The sequence below is a fragment of the Ictidomys tridecemlineatus genome, chromosome 10 (assembly GCF_052094955.1).
Source record: "Ictidomys tridecemlineatus isolate mIctTri1 chromosome 10, mIctTri1.hap1, whole genome shotgun sequence".
In the NCBI taxonomy this organism is placed as follows: domain Eukaryota; kingdom Metazoa; phylum Chordata; class Mammalia; order Rodentia; family Sciuridae; genus Ictidomys; species Ictidomys tridecemlineatus.
The window spans coordinates 74,086,872-74,101,523 of record NC_135486.1 but is presented as its reverse complement, the minus strand read 5'-3'; the positions used below and the strand labels follow the sequence as shown (position 1 = coordinate 74,101,523).

The 14,652-nt window shown below is 36.7% G+C and overlaps 1 pseudogene; it reads right to left on the bottom strand.

Moving 5' to 3' along the window:
- Positions 1-535: 535 nt before the first annotated feature.
- Positions 536-7,470, bottom strand: LOC101975843 (electron transfer flavoprotein-ubiquinone oxidoreductase, mitochondrial pseudogene; annotated as a pseudogene).
- Positions 7,471-14,652: the final 7,182 nt, after the last annotated feature.

Genomic DNA, 14,652 nt, shown 5'->3' with positions numbered 1-14,652 from the left:
CTACCCAGCAGGCATGAGGGGCACCTCTGTCTCTCCGCAGGTTGCTGGGCCTAACCTCCCGATGGGTCCCCGGTATGCCTACCTTGCAGGCACTGGGGGTGGGGCCGGCTCCGGCCCGCAACAAGCCGCTGGGCCTGATCTGCAGGTGGTCACAGTCCCGCCTACCTTGCAGGCACTGGGGGAGGGGACGGGCCTGCCCCACAGAAGGCTGCTGGTGGGTGGCAGGACCGCGTTCCCTGCAGGCGCGTGTGTTAGCTCTGTCTCTCCGCAGGTTGCTGGGCCTGACCTGCCCGTGGGTCGCTGGTTCTCCTACCTTCTGTTTCATAATTTTTATGGGACAATTTTACATAGATATAGTATAAAACATTTATTTCACCAATAGTTATTTTGTGAAGGGTACTTGTTAGCTTCTAAATATTTTAATGTTAGTTTGCTATGCATTTACATTTTAAATGTAAATGTACCTAAAATGAAATAAATTGCAGTTTACATTCCATTTTAAGCTGGTCCTCCTCCAACTTCGGGCACCATCCAGTTAATATTCTGACTTGGTTCTTTAATATCACATGTTTTACAGTGCACATAGTTCTGAGCATTTATCTGTAACCGAAATCCATCACCTTGTTCCAAAGGTACAAATTCCTAAACTCCTGCAGGGCAGAATCACTGCTCATGCCCATCATATATTGATAGATTTCTGTTTATAGGTATGTTGTCATCCTTTAAAGTTAAATGTGCTGGCTGGTCATGTTCATGATTAGTACCACTTAAAGCCACAGATGACAAGAGGTCAAAACTGATCTGTCCATCAGGTTTTGGATACTCAGTAGTTGTGCAATCTTTGGCTGGCTTAAGCTGATCAGAGTCAGAACCTTTATGTTTTAGGGTCCATGGTTCCATTCCTCTCAATATCCAATAAAATATTCCAGTGTAAATCATCGCTCCATATAAACCCAATGCTTCATGGCAGGAAGGTCTTATATTTCTAACAGAATACAGCTCTTTCCACACCCAAGATTTCTTCAAATTGTCCTCATACTTGATTACATGGAGTCCTATTGTCTTTGATTGGAGATTTTCACCAGTTAGTTGACGAAAAATTGAGTCTGCTGCCAAACTTCTATTTTTCATTGCTGTATGGGTACCTTTGATCTTGGGAACATTCAAGAAGCCAGGGCTACAACCAATTAGTAAACCACCAGGAAAGGTGAGTTTTGATATAGACTGAAAGCCACCTTCATTGAGAGCTCTGGCTCCATAGGCAATTCTTTTCTCACCTTCCAATGTTGGCTGAATGCTGGGATGATGTTTCCACCTTTGGAATTCTCTGAATGGACTCGGGTAAGGATCTTGATAGTCTAGACCAACCACAAAACCAAGAGCTACTAGGGGTTCACCTTCATTTAAATGATAGAGGAAAGGGCCTCCATAAGTATGCCTGTCCAAGGGCCATCCAACTGTGTGATCCACTCTCACAGGTTTCCACTTCTTTTCATCAATAATCCATAACTCCTTCAGTCCAATCCCATATGTTTGGGGATCACAATTGGCCCTCAAATCAAATTTCTTGTATAGTTGCTTGGCTAGGTGTCCAAGGCAACCCTCCGCAAAAACTGTGACTTTGGCATGTAGTTCTAGTCCCCGCTCAAATGTTGTCTTTGGTGCGCCATCCTTTTGTATTCCCACATCATAACTTTAGCCGGAGAGTAGGTGTATCCTGGCAGGTGATGGCACCCCCCACGGCATAGAGGTCCAGCGCCCTCCGCGAGCCTCAGACAAGTTCTTCCGTGGTGTCCGACAGAGAAAGTTCTGATGATTTTGAACATGTTGATGCGGCTAGCCAAGCTGTCCTGCTGGGCCTGTCATTGCTTTCATGCCTTAAAAATTAAGAAAAGTTATCTACCTCTCTGTGCTACAAGATGGTCTTCAACTTCTGTTGTACCTCAAATCTCAACATCTTTTAAATGCTTCATATATTAAACCCTTTTCAATGTGTCCTATAAATGAATTCCTCCATCTTACCAAGGAAATACCAAAACCAAAAGGTGTTTACACTATACATTATGCATAAGGTCTCACTCTATATGTAACATGTTTAAGTTAATGTGCTATCTATAGAATATTATAAACTTAGAATATTTTCATTGTGACCTTACTACATAGAAGGACATTGGAGAGCATAATTTGAAAGCTTCTTAGAAAACTTGTTCTGTGTTAGATTGGACTGATTCTTTTTATCCTCTGAGAATATTTCTCTATAGAAAGCAAAGGCCTTCATAATTATTCCACTGACTTCACAACTGCTTTAAATGCAGTATTAAATGTTCAATTTATTTTTCATAAATATGGATGAACGTAATAGTATTTTCTCTCACTAAAATATATTTTCAAAAATAAAAGCAAAGCACATTTGTCTCCCCTTTACCTTTTCTTTCCTAAGTTCATCCAACACTGGGACCAAAATATAATCCAATAAAGGTCGCTTGAATAATAATAATATTCTTCAACTTTTAAAAGACTTCGAACTTTAATTTCCCAAGTTAATGAAATCACTGAGAAAATGGGGAAAAAATAAAAAATCACTGTTTGTAGAGAAATTTGGATGGACCCTGTGGTGCAGCATACTAGAAACACATTTTCTCAGTCTTCTCAGCTCTATCTGTTGAGTAGACATCTTCACATTTCAAAAGGAAACTAACATTCAAAGAAAAGTTCACATGAAATTCTCCAAGGTCACATAGCTAGCAATTGTTAGATGGTGATACCTTGGTTTTCATCACCTCCATGCATCAACTCACTTCTGAATACCCATGAGGAAGCAGTTGCTTTATATAATTTGGACAATTCCTTAGGCACCCATTAATCAAATCATCTTTCTACATAATTAAACATGAATATTCTTATGTAAAGTTCAAAACAACATCAAACTATCATGTACACTTGATGTTTTTATCATGTGTTTATAATTTTCTGTAAATACATAAGAACATTTTGTGAGAGAATCATAAAGGTGTGTTAAGTCATGGAAATTATCCCAGGTTCCAACGGGTTATTCATATTTTAAAATAAACTGGACATTTTATGTAGTCTAAAAATCTTCTGTAAATAACTGTGTTTAGATAGGATGTTTACATGGTTCTTTTTATACACTGAAAACAAGTATGTGGTTGTCAACGATAACTGGTGTACATTATTAGAGCAAAATATCTTCAGGGAAGATTATCCATCATAAGATCTGTTAACACATGGAAATGCATCTGTGAAGAAATATGTTTTTCTTCATTTTGTTTTTGTTGTTGTTGGTACCAGGGATTGAACTCAGATGCACTCAACCACTAAGCCACATCCCTAGCCTTATTTTGTATTTTATAGAGACAAGGTCTCACTGAGTGGTTGAGCACCTCACTTTTTGCTGAGGCTGACTTTGAACACACAATCCTCCTGTCTCAGCCTCCCGAGCCGCTGGGATTACAGGCATGCACCTTCTTAACTATTCAAAAGCGACTTTGTTGGCTAGAGCATCTATTTATCTTTAACTTGACGTTTAGAATAAAATTGTCCTCTTTTTTTCAATTGAAAGACACCACTACTTAACTGGTACTTCGATGTTAGGTGTTTTTATTTGTTTTTACTATCCAATAGTACATAAAATTAATTTTATGAAATTAGTAATGAAAAGTAAGAATTACTTGCTTCCAAATACATGGTTGCACATTATAGACCATTCTCTCTATGACTCTCTCTGATGTGAATAATCCTCTCAACACTATATATATTTGCATGAAGTTATACACTCTCAAACATAAAATCATGCATGGAATCAAATTTCTACCTCAGATAGCTAAAAATGTTCATGCCATATGAAAAACACTGTATTAATTTTAGTAATTTTAAGAGAATTTAAAATTTAAAAAATTTCATACAAACCTTAGTATTACAACTTTAATTGAAATAACAAGTACGCCCCCAAATTAATCAAATACTATGACAATTTGATATGAAAATTATGATATGTCAATGGTTATTTTAAAAAAGACTCATACACATTCTTTTGAGTTTTGGAAAAGTTTAAATTTCTATTTGCTAAGATTAGTGTCACAGTAGTACACGGGATTGATGATTTTTCCTCAGTTATCTTTGAACGTGTTCAGAGTGCCCCAAAACTTTCAATTTTCCAGACTACTTTGGTATTATCAGCAATTTTAAAAGTCATGTCACAAATTCCATATATAACTTTCTATTCAACTAGTGAACTCAGTTATCCAAACTGTAGTACAACTGCCAAAGCAAGAGACAGGATGAGAGATAAGGTCATATAAAATGCAAGTTATTAACCTGATCCACAAGTTCAAGCCAGACATACTGCATATGGTAAGCCAGCCCTTTATTTATTTCTAAGTGCACAAACACACACACACACACACACACACACACACACACACATCTACAATTAATATATAAAGTCTGTGCTAATTCTTAATTGGGCTGCAAAACCAAGAACTTTGCACATGAAAAAGTATTAGAGATTTAAAAAAAACTGTTGTTGTACCTACTTTCAAAAATAAATTTTAAACAGTACTTGCATTTGTGTAGTACATTGGTGGTGTGAAGGCAGGAGACAGTGGGCAACAAGTGACCACTTCTAGAATTTCTGCCCTTCTATTGAGCAGGTATAACCTGCCTTAAAAGACTGAAACTTTTGTGTACCATGAGTCTCTGTGAAGCACTCAGGAGATCAGAGCCCTTCTATCCCATGATCAGGTTTTCATTGTTAATCTTGTACTCCTTCAATATTGGTTGTAGAGATGATTTTAATCTGTGGAGCACCCCTGGGTCTCTAAGTGGTTTCCTACTTCTTTGCATCTCCAAATCTTCCTTCCTTATGGAGCCATATATTTAGGTTTTTCTTTTAGGAAGGAGACTTCTACAAAAAGTCTCTGGATTAAATATTTGTCAGTTCCCTTTTCTTCACCATTCATGTTACACCTAAAAAGATTTAAATGATTTGTATTCAATAACTACAAAAATAATTTACTGTTAATTTTATCCAGACTTAACTTCATTAGTTAATCATATTTGATAAGATGCTGTCTTGATCCTTAATTAGCACAGTACATTTCCCCAAGGAACTCCTCAAATGCTTACTTGGGTTTACATTCTTCTTGTCTTTAATACTAGATGTTTTCTTTATTCATTCATTCCATAAATATTCATCAACATGCCAAGTGCCTACTGCTAACCAGATATTATTCTCATACTTCAGATAGATCAGTGGATATAAGGTAGGTAGATGTATTTCTTCTCTTATTTAATTTAAAAGTATGTGTTTCAACAGAAGTTGAAGAGTACTAAAAAGAAAAATAGGTAAAAGTAGTGGATCTTGGGATTATTGGGAAAGGGGTGACTTTTAAAATGATGGTTACAATTGGCTTCACTAAGTTGGTCACATTTGAGAAAGATATGGAGGGGAATGAGACAATCTTGTAAATTCTTGGCAAGTTTGGTAAGAAGAGAGAGGAAAGGGAAAGATTCCGGAAGGGTGGGATCTTCTGAAGCCTCAGAAATAATTTTAATGGCTTTGTTTGACCTTTCTTTGTCATGCCACTGGAATATTTCAAGTAGAGACATGACATGATATGACTTTACATTTAAAAAAATTACCTCTAGTGTTTTGAAAAAAGATTATGGGGACAGGGCTCAAAGCAAAGAGAGTAGATAGATAGGAGACTTTTGTAATGATCCAAGTAAGAGATTACAGTAGCCTGATTTAAGTTAAGTAGTACAAGATGGAATAAGAGGTCATCTCTGGATTTCTGAGGCATGCTCACAGTATAGCCAGAAGTTTACCTGAAGAATGAGATGGGGTAAGTAAAAGAAGGAGAGAAGGCAAAGAGGATGTCAAGGCTTTTGCTAAGTAACTAAAGAATGGAAAGATAAATAGAACTATTTTAGAGGGAAAATATTATCAGACTTTTGGATATTAAGGGCACCTGAGACCCAGGTAGCAGATACACAGCTTCTCAGTGAAAGAGGGATTTCTCTGGGATCTAATACTGAATGCTCAAAGCAGCCTGGAGACTCAGAAGATTGGATAAAATAAAATGAAGGAATAAGCCACTGGCAGCAGCTACTGGAGCTGACACACTACAGGCAAGTTAAGGGGGACTAGAAAAGCCACATTTCAGGGGGCCCATCTCAGTGCAGAGAAATCTGAGATCAAAAACACTGTCTAAACTTATCTGAACCTAGAGGGGCAAATAATACAGGTCCTTGACACACACACTCAGGTATTAAATAAATGCAAGAGCTGTATCCTGACTGGCTCAAGGGGCAAGAGCCATCTTGGAGTCAGCGTACCCTCTGTGACATCAGTAGGACTCTGAAAATCAGGAAAAAGAAAAAGGAAAAATCCCACACACAACTACCATATCCCTCAGGCACCTAGTGTGGGACATCGGGCCTGTCCAGCATATTGTGAGAGAAATTAGTGTGGAGTAGACTGTACCTAGGGAGAATGCAGTTGGAATGGCAAAGGGGAGCCTCTGTATCAGGCAGCTCAAGTGACCAGCCAAAGTCATCTGGCAGTTGAAGCAGGTGGGAAGGAGTATACTCAGGAACTACAACTAGGAAGGCCCAGAACCTGGGTACAATTGAGTACAGGATGGGCCCCCTGCACCCTTGTTGGAGTTCTTGGTAGGCACCTGAGAACTAAACCCACAGACCTGATCTTGGGGCAGATCAACCTAGTCTTTCCAAAGAAGACACCCAACAAGACCTGAAGCCCAAGTAGGTCTCAGTGCCACCAGCTGTGTCCGCAGAGCTGTTAAGAAGGGTCTCAATGCAAACCAACTGTACATTTTAACCCACCTCATACTGGTGAGAGGAAAGACTGAGTCTTATATGAAACAGCTTCATTCTTAAGCCACACCAACTGGTAACTCAGAGAACAACAAATTAACAGCAAGGGGTTAACTTCCTGCACCCCTTGCTCTTTCTATTGGGGTACTTTAGTAAGAATAATTGGATGAAAAACTACTGAACATAGACATTGACCCCTCATTCCAGTCAAATATTTTGACCACTTCAGTGGAGAAGGTCCCTTCAGTTTATAGCATGATAATTAGATTTTTTTTCCTTTACACACACACACACACACACACACACACACTTTTTTCTTTTCTTTTTGATAGTCTTTTACTTATTCCTTCTGTGTGTGTGTGTGTGTGTGTGCCTGTATGAGTGTGTGTGTGTGTGTGTGTGTGTGTGTTGTGAGAGTGCATATCTGAATTCTGGATGTCCTGATTCTTTCAGGGACATATATACATACACTTATTTGTCTTGTTTTCTCTCATTTTACTTTCAATATTTTATTTCTCTTGTTTCTCTCTCAGTCTTACCTTCTGCTATTGGCATGATTTTATTGTTCTTTCTCACTGTCTGCCAATACAGCACTTCTTCTATCTCCCCCATTCCTCTATATGAACATCACCTGCTACTGCTCTTCTGCATTCTCTTTGTTCATTTTCTGAAAGTGTATTTTCAAATTTCCTAACACCTTTCCCTTTCCCCCAATTAAATGTATTTTACCATCATTCAGAACTAAATTGATGATATAGCACCTGCCCCCACTAAGTGCTATATAATCATTACTGCTTTGGATGATTTGGTTGAAATCTGATATTTTCTTTAAAGCCATACCTAGTTCATGGTTATTGTTTTCACTATTGACAATTACTAAATCTACCATTCCTGTTTATTGGTGGTAATTAATGTTGAAGACTTCATAGTAGTTTCTGGGTATTTAACACTATTTACTATTTGTTGTTTGCAAAAGTTGTTACTATCATTTATTTTGTCCCCATTATGGGAGGTACTGAGAACCTACAGAGACACTAAAAGTCCACAGGTTAGAGATTCTGCTGCAGAACTAAACATTCCCTCCACTATTCCTACTCAAAGAAGAAAGGAGACAAAAACAAAACAAAACAAAACAAAACAAAAAAAACCCAAGCCATCAACAAGGATCCATGGAGGAATAATAAGACAGGAAACTTAGATCCACCCCTTGTCATCTACTCAAACATCAAACCAAATAGAAGTTCTAGAACAAATAAGATAACTATACACAAAAGGACACACACAAAAAATAAAGAGGTAAGAGTTAGAGGAATCCACTTTAATTGATGTGCAAGACCAATAACTCTAAAAACATGACAAAACAGGCAAACAAATCCCCCCAACTCCATAAACTCCCAACAAAAAAAACTCACTGGAATTGAGGTAGACAAAAACCCAGAGAAAGATTATAAAAAACTAATATCAAAATGATCAATGAACTAAAAGAAGATCTAAGGAATTAAGAAAGAAATTACAGGAGATGAAACACCACTTAATAAAAAAAATAGAAACAGTGAAAAGAAAAACCAAAGAGAACTCCTAGAAATGAAAGACAAGATTAATCAAATTATGAGCTCACTTGAAGGCATCAAAAACAGACTAGATAGTGTAGAAAAAAAAACTTCAGCCCTTGAAGACAGAACTTCAGGCACTGAAGACAGGCAATATGATCTTAAATATGCAGAAGGCAGTAAGGAAAACTATGGAACATGACCAGAATATACAAAATTTCTGGGTCAACTCTCACAGACCAAACACTAGAGTCACTGCGATAGAAGAGAACATGGAGATTCAAGCTAAAGGCATAAAATTATTTTCAATGAAATAGTTACAGAAAACTTCTACCATATCAGAAACAAGATAGATGTCCATGTACAGGAGGGTTATAAGACCCTCAAATAGAATGAGTTAAATGAGAATCTCACCAAAACATATCATAATCAAAATTTCTAACATAGAAAACAAGGAAAGAATATTAAAAACTGTGCGAGAGAAGTATCAGGTCACATTTAGAGGGAATATAATGAGGCTCCCTTCTACTTTGTTTTACCCAGATTCTAAAATCCATGAGATATTCCTAACCTTATGCAAAAATAATTATAATCCAAGGTTAATATACAGAACAAAAATCAGTTTCAAATTCAAGGAGGAAATAAAACCATTCCATAACAAGAATTAAATAACAGAATTCATGAGCACCAAACCAGCACACTACAAAGAATACTCATAGATAAACATTGCACAGAACTAAAAAAATAGTTCCCAAATCCACAGAGGAAGCTCAATAGAAGAAGAATCCACTAACTTAGAACCTAGATAGACCTAGATAGACCTAGATAGAATAAAATGTAGTAAAAAATCAAAATGTCAGAAAGCCACAATCACATATCTATCGTAATTGATAATGTTAGTAGTCTCAATTACTCAACTGACTGACACAAATTAGCAGAATGGATCAAAAACAAAAATCCAACTATGCTGTTTACATGAGACCCATCTTACAGACAAAAACACCCACAGGTTGAAGGTAAAATAATGACAAAAACATATTTCAGGCACATGGTCCTGGAAAACAAGCAGGAGTAACTAGATTGATCTTCTAAACAAACAAGCAAATAATAATAATAAAAAAAACAAATAAAGAAGCTATAGAACTGACACACACCAGCCCTCACAGGACCCAGGCTTACAGTAGGCCCAGCTTCACCCATGGTATCGACACCTGTCAGGGCCTAGCCTCCAGAACAGGACTGCTTCTTCTGACCAGCAGACTAACTCAGGAACCCAGATCTGGCCCAGATACATCCACACTGTCTTCTGCAGGATCTAGGTTCAGTATACATCTGAGTTTGTCCCCCACATATGTGAGAGCCTAAGCCTAACCCACTTTCACGTTGGGACACTGCAGTATCATCACAGCCTTTGCCAGGCGGTAGTCTCTAACTTTTTGACAGCAGGAAGGGCCTAGAAGCAGCTACATCTCAGAGCAGGCATCCTAAAGAGAGTGTGAGGCCCACCTTTTCAGCCATATCTCTGTAAGACATTGATTCCATCTTGAGGTATCTTAACTATTATCTCAATTTACCTTGGCTATTGCCACCACCGCCTTTAGATGCAGTAACATATATTGAGGGACACCAGCAGGGTCTGGAAAACCAACATCAAAGTGAGATACAGACAATATGCACGGGTACTACAAGAATATAAGGAAGAAACTGTAATATCTCAGATCCACATTGCAAGAAAGGAAGACACATAGACAGCATGAAAAAACAAGGGAGGAAAGTGCCCCAAACAAACCAGGATACTATAACAATAGAACCCATCGTCAGCAAAGTTGATGAAGTGTCAGAGAAGGTGTTCAGAGCGTTCATAATTAAAATGATCTGCAAATTAAAGAATGACCTAAATGAGCAAATACAGGCAAAACTTGATCACTCCAACAAAGAGATAAGAGCAAATACAGGTAGCAAAAGATTACTTCAAGAGAGAGATAGAAACTCTGAAAAGAAAACCGAGTCCTTCAAATGAAGGATGCAATAAATCAAATAAAAAACTCAATAGAAAGCATAATGAACAGACTAGATCACTTGGAAGAAAGAACTTCAGATAATGAAGACAAAGTATACAATCTGGAAAATAATTGACCACACAGTGAAGATAGTAAGAAACCATGAACAGAACATCCAAGAATTATGGGACAGCCTAGATTCTTGGTTGGCATCTATTTTCTTTCAGAGCTTGGTATATGTTGTTCCAGGGTGGCTTTGAGGATTAAATTGGTCTCCTCCTGCATGTGATCTGAATCCTCTCTCTTAGTAGAATCTCTTTTAAGATTCTGTCCTTATTCTGTATGCTAGGCATTTTCATTATAATGTGCATTGGTGTAGATCTGTTGTAATTATGTAGATTTGGTGTCCTGTAAGCCTCTTGTATTTGGTCTTCCAATTCGTTCTTCATGCTTGGGATATTTTCTGATATTATCACAATGAAGAGATTGTGCATTTCTTTGGTTTGAAATTCTGTGCCTTCCTCTATCCCATTAACTGTTAGATTTGGTCTTTTTGATGCTGTCCCATAAATTGTTGAAGATGTGTTTAAAATAAATCTATTAAATTAACCCAGGGGAATAAAAGGCATATTATATATGGCAAAACAGTGATACAAATTTTATCTCCTAATCACAATTGCAAATCAAAAGACAATAGGCTGGCATCATTAAAACGCCACAAGAAACATTTATCTTTCAGCCTAGTATTCAATTTCTAAAAGAAAGGCAAAATAGAGACATTTTAATTAAACAAATCCAAGGGAATTAATGCCCAGGAGAAGTCTTCCCCAACAGAAATACATAGGAACTTTCTCAAACACTACCAGGCTGAAATATGGATCTACATGAAAGTCTAGAGAACAGTAGGAATTTTAACTATACAGAACTTTTTTTTTTCTCCCTCATCTTTTAACTAGTAATGTTTCAAAGCAAAATTAATTAACAAATAAATGAACCATGAAGTTTATAACATGTAAGAAGTTAAAATGCATGGCAAAAACAGCACCAGAAGAGAAGGTACAAATAAAAGTACCATGTTTAGACTTTTTCAAATAGTCTTACATTCCAATATTATTTGAAGGTGAACTGTGACAAGTGAAGGATTCATGTAAGACCTCAAGAATTGTCTGATAAATACAGGTACAGAGTAAAATAAAGCCAAAGGAGGAGGTAAAAATGGAATATTAATGAATTAATTAGATAAATCTAAAGAACTCTTGAAAAAAGGTAAAAATATATATACAAAAAAAACAGAATTAAAAAAGAATAGCAAGATGATGGGGTAAAACACAAGCATATAAATAATTACATTAAATATAAATAGACTAAGCTCTTCAAGTAAAATAGAGGGTTTGTCACATTGACCACACTAGCAAGACTCAACTGTTTGCAAGAGAGTGTTGGAGACAGGTTACAAGTTAAAAAAAAAAAAAAAAGATATCACATGTAACCATAAGAAGACTGTATTATTTTCTCAGAAAGCAGATGGAACTATCAAAAGTATCAATATAGATAAAGAGAAATATTTAGCAATGGCAGAGAGCCGCTCTACCAAAGAGTGATAAAATAATAAATTTGTTTTCAGTTAATAGCATATATTTAGAATATATGAAAGAAAACCAGGTACAACAACAACAACAAAAAGAATTGGACAGATCAGCACCTCTTAAATAGTCTCTCTTCCATAGTTGATTGAAAAGTAAAGAATTTGTTATTGAAGAAATAGAAGATTTTTAATTGCAGTTCATAGGGATGAGGCAAAACTGGGCTTATTTTACTTTTTAATCATCCCTCAAATTGTTGTGCTTTTGTTAGATGTATTATTTCTACAGCCTTATAGTTTGCAACATTTACATTTCTTTCTGATAATTCTGCTCTGGCCTTTACTTTTATTCTAGACCTATAGTTAAATACCCTCTACCTTCATCACTGGATCTTTATTGTAGTTTTCTCAAGCCCTTGACCAGTTGGAGTTTATCTTGTACTATTTTCTCACAATGAGATCATTGGAAAAAATATTTACAGAATTGTTAATAATCAGATGTTTGTAGTACCATTTAAATTGATAGAAATATGTGCCTAGACATAAAATTCTAACTTGTCATCTTTTCCTTTCAGTTTCTTGCAGGTATTGTTCCAGTGATGTCTAAAATTGAACTCTGGAATTTTATAATAAGCTGTTTTTATTTTATTATAAGAGTTTTGATATATTTGCTTGTCTTCTTAAAATAGGTTTGACTTTAAAGTTCCAATGTTTCTTACAATATATTTTTGTATTAACTGTTCTAAGTCAAATTTCCCTGGTCACAGAGCTTCCTTTTAATATATGGGTTTAGACTTCCTTTGCTTTAGAAAAGTTTTCTTCAATTATAGTTTAAGTTTGTTCTGTTCCCTTGTGTGTATGGGATAAGATATGAAATTCATATTTTGAGGGCTAACTATCTATGTTTTTTTTAAAATTTTTGTTTGACTATCATTGTTTCCCTCATTTTGCTCTTTTTTTCCCTACTTACTGTTATGGGTTACATTTTTAATGTCTCCAGGAAAGCTCATGTTTTGAAAGCAAGATCCCTGTTGGGGCAAAAGCTCAAATCTAGGAAAAAGATTCTGGATCCCAGCAGGTAGAAGAAGATGCAAGATACAGTTGGAATAGTGGACAAGCTTTATTCAGATGAGGCAGCAACCTTTAGCCAGATTCAGGCCCCAGCCAGTTTCATTCCATTTTGCCCCCAGATGTGAGCCCCTATTTCCATAGGCCCTTTTACATGCAGGCCAGACAAAGACAACCAGCAGGTTGCATCAAGGGGTGCATGCTCACAAGCAAATGTTTATGACCTTGAGTAACCTGTGCTGAATCAGAGTGTTTATGACCTTGACTCTACACTAAAAACAGCCCACACAAAGCCTCAGCAAGGGAGCCTAACAATGATCATCTGGAGTCCACCATGAACCTGGGATTTTAGGCAATGGTAGTAACTGTACCCTCATCATGGATTATTCCACATGATTAATTAATAATTAGAATGGGCTACTGGGTAGCACTGTAGGCAAGTTGTGTGAGGCTGGAGGAAATGGATCACTCAGAGTGAGCCTTTGAGGATAATAATTTTGTCTTCCCATGTGTCCTTTCTCTTTCCTGCCTGCCATGAACTGACAGCTTTCTTCCACCATGTTTTTCTGTCAAGATGTTCAGCCTCTCCTCGGGACCATAACATTTGTTGAAATGTTTTGAAGCTATGAGCCCCAAATAAACTTTTCCTCTGCTAGGTTTATCCTGGTCAGGTATTTTTGTCACAGAAATGAAATACTGGCTAACACACTATCCAAATCCATGTGTCCATTCTACCCTGTACTTCTTATTATTTCATCTTCATCTATTAACCGGGGTTTCCCCCACAATTTATTTTCTGAGTTCCAGATTTCTTTTTTTTAGTTTCTCTTGTTGTTTGCTCTATCATCTATATATGAACAAATATGCATATGTATTGAGTACATATACACATTTTCTGTGAATATAATACATAAATGTATATGTATATGAACTTCATTAGAATTTTTGCTTTATGTTAAAATTGAGATTATAGCTTTCATCTGGCTCATGCTTACTTCTCTGATATATTCTTTTATAGATAGGAGACTTTTGAGTTCTCTTTCATGTTGTTCATCCATTTTTATTCTTCTGTGTTTGTACTTGCTTTGCTGCCTTATTCTGCACAAGCTGGATTTTTAGAAATCTAGTAGGGATCAGAATCACTGCATTCTTGCTACAGCATTTGTGTACCTTCTCCTTGTCTTCTGAATCCCATAAGGTACCTAACTTAGGAGAACTTCAATGGCTGATTCAAACACTGTCCATAGTAACTAAATCATTAGGACGTGTATTTCCTGCTGGTACATTCTAAAGAACACCAATTCTGGATTTACCAGTGTAGTTTTTCTGCCTTTTTCCTCTGCCCTGCCTATTGGTTTTCCCATGTGTCCCCCCATTTAAAGGAGATAAGATCTATTAATTTCTATGATCATCTTTGATTCTCTATAACTTAATTTCGTCTGCTTGCGATATTTAAGCTTTTGTTCCATCAAAACAAATACATCAAATCCCCACCCCTCCACTTCTTTCCTTTGTTTTGCTCTAGCTTCCACATGTGAGTGAAATCATTCAGCCCTTGATTCTTTGAGTCTGGCTTAAGTCATTTAGCATGATC